This window comes from Microcaecilia unicolor, chromosome 1, assembly GCF_901765095.1.
Source record: "Microcaecilia unicolor chromosome 1, aMicUni1.1, whole genome shotgun sequence".
NCBI classification, from domain to species: domain Eukaryota; kingdom Metazoa; phylum Chordata; class Amphibia; order Gymnophiona; family Siphonopidae; genus Microcaecilia; species Microcaecilia unicolor.
In genome coordinates this window covers 538019434-538027786 of record NC_044031.1, presented here as the reverse complement: position 1 = coordinate 538027786, position 8353 = coordinate 538019434, and positions in this window count along the sequence as shown.

The following is an 8353-nucleotide window of genomic DNA, read 5'->3' as shown; positions in this document are numbered from 1 at the left end:
ACTCAATCATATAACCTGGTTGCTATTTCATTTATCAGATCTGCTGTTCTTCTGCATATCTGGTATGGATCTTTGCCTCTAGTTTCTCGTGAATGTGTGCAAATTGCAAGGGGACAAGGTCTGGGCATGTTTTGGGTAGATTTGGCCAGGGTGAAAAAACACACTTGCATTCCCCTTTTCAGCATGTAATGTTAGTGGACATAAAATTTCAGGATTTACACCTACTCCTGGGACTGTTATTTAAAGTTGCTTGTTTTGTGCAGTGCTCCACTGGGGGGAGTAGAGATGCTTGCCTCTTAATACCCAAACATCCCCCCTTCTCCCAGTGATATTGGAAAATGTTATCAAGCATTGTGACAGGGTTGGGAGACAAAAAAATGACATTTTCTATAAGGACAGACACACATGTATGTGCTAGCACATACACATGTATATTCTGAAATACCAGTATCCACAAAATGCAAGTTCAAATGAAAATACAAAAGGTTGCTGGGATCAAATATTCATAAATTCTAACAGAAAGGTTCCCACAGACCCCCCCCCCCCCCAAAAAAAAAAAAAAAAAAAAATTTAAATCTCAACAATAACATTTAAGTGTTAGGTATGGTTCTTCAGTGATGCTGGTCCCAAATTACTTCAAGGGAATTCAAATTGGATCATAATCTTCATCGGCCCCATCAATCACTTACTTCTTCATTCAATGTATTGATCAAACATATTTTTTATAGTAGATTTTCTTGTTGTATAAAATTATAAAGTCACTTATAGGAACAGTTGAAACTCATAGGGGAATCATTACCACCACATGTTTCCCTATAAAGCTGTTTCAAGGTGCTCCCCTTTCACCATACTCCACACTGGTTAAGAGATTCCTCTGGGGAATGTTATGTTTGAGATCTTTTTTTGTTTTGTGGGAACCTTTCTGTTAGAATTTATTCTGAAATACCAACATACAGATTTATATGCCAGTACATACATGTATATGTTGCTCTGTTGACCTCGTTGATAGTTTAGATATTGGTGCTTATAACATGGATGATCTCACTGTATATAACTGGTGCATTTATGCCCATTCCTGGATACATTTTTTCTCTACATCAGCAGATCCTGTTCTAACCCACAAGTGCAACTTGATACAGCTTGACCTGGATGCCTCAATTCTAATTTGGATGTTCTATCAAAAATGTGCCATTATATGAGATAAAGGAAATAGGAGAGAATGAGAAGAATGGGGCAGCAGGAAAGAAACATCTAAAAAACAAATCTGAGAGAGCATATTTAGGAGTAGTAAATATAGAAATCAGAATGAAAAAATACTGTTGGGACAGTGACCTTCCCCCTCCCCCATATTTGGAGGTCCTGTATTGCCTTTTCATGAACTGAATGGTACACACCATACAATATTGTTTTGTCCCTTCAGCCTATGCTGGATGAAACACGGCCATGTTAGACATTCTTAATTTAACCACTAATAGTCTTTTTCTCCTATCGACCATCTTCGTTTCATGATTTCTTTCCAGAGTCTTGAGTAAAGTGGTGTGGTAGCCATGTTAGTTCACTTTTAAAGGTAATAAATAGAAATATATCAAAACATAGAAAAGAAAATATACCTTTTTTATTGGATGACCCCTACATTTTTCAATTAGCTTTCAAAGGTAACCCTTTTTCTTCAGATCAGAAATGAGCAAATGTTGACAAATATCAGAATATTTAAATGAAATGCAAAAGCATTCCAATTTCAGTTTCACAGGAAGAGGGTGGGGTGGGTTAGGTGAAAAACAGGGAGAGCTGGGTGGGTGGGGCATACATTTGCATGTGTAACTTATACGTGGAATACTCAAAGTTACCATGTGTCTTCTGCATTTAGGTTTGAGCATTTACACCAAGCCTTTGGCTGGTGTAAGTGCTCATGTCTAAAATATAGGATATGATGGGATGTTATGATAGCATTCAATAAAGGAAAGCAGGGGCCTAAGCTTCTTTATAGAATGGACTCCTATCTAGTTAGCATTTTATAGAATTGCCCCTAACATGGCAGATAATGCAGAGCAATTAATATTTCCTCAACAGGTATTCTATATAGTGCAACTTAAGTTGTATGTACAAATCCAGTTGCATTCTGGAATTGTGCGCACAATTTAATTAATTAACAAGCCAATCAACACCAATAATTGCAAAGTAACAATCAATTATTGACACTGATTAGCATTAATTAGAATTTACACGCACAATTGCCTAAGCATATTCTGTAATATAATGCTCATAATTTGTAAGTCACATAATTGAAAAGGGGGTGTGGTGATGGACGTGAAATGGGCGGGTCATGGGCGTTTCTAAAAATCTATAGAATACACCCGGCCCGCGTCTAATTTAGGTGTCAGCATTTACAGCAAGTTGTACTTGGCATAACTGTCCACAACTAAATTTAATCACACAGATTGGTGCTCAGCATATTCTATAAACTCTGCAGAAATTTAGGCGTGCTTTATAGAATACACTTAGGCGTATTTCATTTTGGCACAGATTTTCTTAGGCATGATATATAGAATCTAGTCCTATCTGTCATACACTTAACACACAGCAACAACGTTTTGTCTGCCAGAATTGTATGACAACCTTCCAAAAAAAATACTGGAAATGCCCCCATCACATAATACAGGGTCTTTATAGTTACCACATCTTAATTTTGACAATGAGCATGGGGGGAACTGGAAATAACCTTACTGTATTTTTAGTTCATAAGGGCCAAAGTGGTACTTTTGATCTAATGTCAAAGACAGAAATATGGGGCAAAGAAGACTATTAGAACTTTTGCAAAGCAGTCTAGCTCACTGCATGAATTTTACATGATGGCTTATTGTACTACTCAACAGAAAGAAATGTTCACCATGGCAACTATTCTATGTACCACATGACTCTGAGCTTGCGCAGCCTTTGAAATTGCATTCCCTATTTAATATTTGTGTGTGTGTGTGTGTGTGTAGGGGTGTCACAGATGCACAAAAATATTTAATACAGCGTGAATCTTATAAAGTTAATTTCAGTAACATACAGATTAGGGAAACAATTCCTAAGATATGAAGAAAGCAAAGTATATCTTGTTTTGCAATAAAAAGACGTGTCTCACAGTTTACTCAGTTAACTTTTGGAAGAATCAAAACTTTGTCAGACTTTCACTATTACTGCTACAAATTACCCTCCCCCCTTTACAAAGCTGAGAGGCAATGCTGATGCAGCGCATTAACTTTGAATGGGCTGTGTCAGCATTACCACAATGTCATATGCAAGTGTGGCTTTCTAAAAGAGGGGGGGGGGGGGGGGGTAACAGTTTGTGATAGGAAATTAAAAAGGAAGGTAAATATTGAGGAAGAGTAGTGTGGTGTGTTCGATCAGAAAAGTAGTAAGATGAGAGCAAATTCACTTCTTAATCAGTAACGCTGCTCCAGATGGGAATTTACTTTTTAAGCAGGGACATGAAAGCACGCTATAGGAGAAAAAAAAGGGATTATTAAAAGTCGTATTCTACCTAATTCTATAAAAGTTGCAAAAATTGGGTGTGCGTCCAATTTGCATTGCATTTTAATTGACTAACGAGCTAATTAGCACCAATAATAGGCTTAACAAGCAATTATTGGCACTAATTAGATAGACTTGCCATTTATGCTTGTAAATGTAGGCGTGGGATCTGCGCCTAAAATTTACATACATTCTGAAAAGGAGGCATGGAAATGGGAGGGTCATGGGCGTAACAGGGGTGTTCCTAAATTTAACTTTCGTTGTTGTAGAATAACGGGGATACATGCCTAATGTAGGTGCGTACATTTGCACCATGTTTCAGTTGATGCAAGTGGCCTGGCCTAAAGTTAGGTGCAATTTCCGGGCGTAAGTGCTGTTCTATAAATCATGTCTAACTTTAAAAGTGGCTTACAGAACAGTGCCTTTTAATGTGCTGATTTTTTTTGGCACCATATGTATAGAATCTAGCCTATTAAGGGTAACTTTCGAAGGCACTTCTGCTGTGCTTCAGCCACTGAAATTGGCTTTCATAAAATCAAACACCTAAGGCCAGATTCTATATAAGGCGCCCAAAAATTCCACGTGGTAAACAATTCCGGCTATGTGTATTCTATAAGCAGCACTTAAATTTAGGCACAGTATATAAAATACGCTTAGTTGATATCCCAGTGCCTAAAATTATATGCCTCTATTTACACCAGCAAAAACGTGGTGTAAATCCCCGCACGTACATTTACACGCATTGGACCATGTTCTATAAATACGCATGTAAATTTTGGAACACCCATTTCCTTGCCCATAACCATGCCCCATTTGAACTGTGCACATTAGAATTTAGGCGCAGTTCATTACAGAATTCGCTTAGCAAGTTGTGCATGTAAATTCTAATTATTGCCAATTAGTGCTCATTATTGCTTGTTAGATGCTGTTATCAATGCTGATTAGCTTGTTAAGCCAATTAAGTTACATGTGTTGTTATGGAATATGCTTAGATTTAAGTGCAGAACACTAGGCGTGCTATATAGAATCTGACAGCTAATGCGCAGGTAAAACTACATGCAGTGAGCTGAGATGTTCCTGTTTATTTTTAGTTCATTTATTTAGTTTCTTGTATACTGCCTGGGGGTTAGATGGCTTTCGCACTTACCTGTATTGAAAAGTCAAGTGTGCACATAATTTTCCCTAGTAAAAGTATGGGTTTTGCCTTTCACCGGTATTAAAGGTGTTTCATGTGTGTTAATGGCAAAACCTCTGTGGTCAGGTTTTCAGGTAAAGAGGATGTGCCCATTGTGTGGACAGAAACAGCTGTCACTTTAGCATATGGTGCTACACATTAATGCAGCAGCTGTTGTTATGGAAGCGTGTAACTATGGAGGTCATTTTAAAAGGGCTGCATAGCATCCACATGTGCAAATGGTACATATGCGAGACCACTGCTAGAAGGACAGAGGCACTATTTTGAACAGGCACTGAACAGGGCAGAAGTGATTGGGGATTGCTTTTGTTCCTTACTAAATGCCAGGGACACCACCTGTAAGAGAATGAGAGATCATGGAGGTAGGCTTGATGTTGAGTTGAGGGGAGGGGTCAGGGCTGGGAGATATATTGGATGTCAGACAGTTTATCTGCATTCTCCCTCCTGACCTCCGCAGCAGAGGGCAAGAGCAGTGGTGTAGCAAGGTGGGGCGCCAGGGGAGCAATTGCTTCCCCAAATGGATTTCAGACAGTGCTGGTGCCTATTTTTCAGGCAGTCTGTAGCACCTACACATATCATATAAGTGCATATCCACTCCCCCTGGCTTCACAATCTAGCTGTGCTTCTGGGCAAGAAGGAGAATGCAGATAAACTGTCTGACAGGGGGTGTGTACGCAACACTCGCACCTTGATTGGATATACCACTGTGTTTAGTGCAGGGGAATGAGAACCTGGGGAACTGGGTTCAATTCCCATTGCAACTCCTTATAACTCTCAGCAAGTCACTTTTTATTGCCCCACATACAACCTCTCACTTCCCTTCCTGGCCCCACAAAGCTCAGCATTTCTCTTCCCCCCCCCCCCCCCCATATACCTTCCCATGCACATGTGCCTCCCCACCATACACGCAAATCAACTTGTTCGAGTCTTCACCTGGGCAGAGGCAGTGGCACTCATAGACTGCCTGCACCTACACCGGGACTTTCAACCGTCCTGCTCCTGCTGACGCAACTTCCATTTTTGTGAAGGGTGGGACATTTCAGAGTGAGAGAAAGTCCAAGTGCAGGTGCAGACAGTCTATGAGTGCCACTGCCTCTGCGGGAGGGGTGCAGCACAGGGGATGGGAGACGCACCACCTATAAATATTCCTGGGCATGTTGCTGGACAGCTCCCAGTTCCCTTCCTGGCCCTGCAAAGCTCTGAAATTCCCCATACGCACCTCCTCCCACCACTCGTCTTCTCCCCCCACACAACTTAACCTCCCCTGCATGTACTTTCACACCCTACACATATATGTGCTTTCCAATAACTTCTGTTCCAGTTTCTGCCCAGGCAGCAGCAGTGGCACTCATAAGCTGCCAGTGCCTACACCAAGACTTTCACTCTGAACCATCCCACCCCTTCTGATGCAATTTCCTGTTCTGTCTTCCAATCAAGACTGGAGTGGAGGTGATTTAATGGTATGGACATGGGAGGGGAATGGGGGGCATGGGGTGGGCGCGGGGATGTGGGTGTATGGAAGGCGGCGCAAGAGGTGGGAGACACACTCCCTGTGAAAAATTCCTGGGTACATTTCTGACTAACCATTAGGCTACTCTTCTACTCCATATATCATTGTGAGCTAGTTTAGTCGAGTTATTTTATCATAAGTTGGGTTATTTTAGCACAGGGTCTCATTGCACTAAAAGGGACCCTGTGCTTAAAATAACCCAACTTAATAGTAGCCACATTGATAACTTCCCCCAAGTGACAAATTAATGTATGTTAAGTCGAGTTAAGTGTTAACAAGCTCTAATGACTGTTAAACAATTTTCATTAAAATGAATTTATGAAATGAACCAGAATATCTGAAAATCTGAGAAAAAGCCCCTGAAAACAAAACAAGACAACATAAACGTCTTAGTCCTGTATATATTCTTAGCAGAAAAAAGTGAGAACAAAAGAGAGAACTGTTTTAGTGCCAAACAAATTTGCTGTCTCAAAACCAGTTGCAAATGGAAAAGTTCAGTGTTAGAAAACGTTTAGTCCATTGTTGCTGTTTTCATCACATTGTTTTATTTCTCATTCTATTTAAGTGGGAACGGGAAGGAGAAAGTATTCAGTAGGAACAGTAACAATAAATAAATATGAAGACTGAGAGGTTTTATAAAGATATTTTATATTTTATATTGTTTTATTTTATTTATTGTTTTGTTTGATGTTGTAATTTGATATTTTATTGTACAAGTAATTTTGTTGTTAAATTATAATGTAAGATGGAATATCACATGTACAGAAATGAATAGAAAAATAATAAATACAGCAATGGTTGGGAAATAAGGAACTGTAGCATTTCTAGTTTTCCTCTTTAATCAGACAAAAGTTATTCTGATGCTCTTGTTCAATAAAAATTCTAAATGAAGGAAACTCAGCACAATAAAATGGATTCCTGTCCAGAAGTGCATGACTTCTTATAAGAAAGGAAATACAGTGTGGTCAGTAAGAAGAGGAAAGAGGGGAGCAGGTCAACAGATTTTACAAACAAGGAAGAGTGAAAACAGATGGGTCTTCACTAAAACTTCCAGATGTGATGAAAAAGTTGCTTTATCTAGGGAAGGAGGAATTTAAGTTGTCAATAACAGGTTGTGGATGTCCTTTCATGATATTCAAGAACAGGAAGTTATATGAAATTAAAATCGTTGGCAGGTAAATCATGTTTATTAGATATATGTCCAGCGTACTTACTGAAAGACATACCTTGTGAGATTATTAGCTAGCTAACACTTCAGTTGAATAAATTACTCAAGGACGGCTACTTTCCTTTAGAATTGGAAAGATTATTTTGACACCGATACCATAATCAGAAGGTGCTGATCTAACCATGGTCTATAACGTTTGCCCAGTAGTGAGTATACCTTGGTTTACTAAACTTATGGAATCTCTTGTTATGTTACAAGTTACATCTTTTATAGAGTCTTTTCACTGTTTGCATTATTCGCAGCCTGGTTTTAGAACCATGCTTATTACAGAATATGTATCAAAAGTAGAATTATTGTTGAGCAAGAAAATACCATCTGTATTATTACAATTTGACATGTCCTGGGCTTTTGATATAGTCGATCAGTCTCTGTTGTTGGAAAGGTTATCAGAATTGGGAATTTCAGGAAAAGTATATGAATGGCTCAGGTGGTTCCTTCAATGCAAGGAGTATTACATTAGAAAGAATATTTTTTGTTTCAGGTTGTTGGAGATTGGTGTGTGGGGTTCCACATGGTTCATTGTTATCAGCAATCCTGTTTAATGTTTTTGAGTACACCGAGATCCTTGTTAGAATTTTCTAAATATCTTTTATTTTCATATGCAGATGATATTTTTATTCCATTATATTTGGAACACTGAGGCTCCAATTATCTGATTTTAGAATGTTTTGAGAAAGTTCAAGCTTGGGCCACTAGTAATCTATTGAAACTTAATACTGAAAAAACTAACATTATAGTTCAGTAACTCCCTGTCAGAGGTTCCCAGCTATTTATGATTGAAATCTGGAGAACAAATAGATTACATGACATCAGCTAACGTTTTAGGGGTTATTTTGGATACCCAATTAACTCTGGTTTCTGCTTTCCTCGGGCCATTGTTTCTTAACTCTGTTTCCAGGGTCTC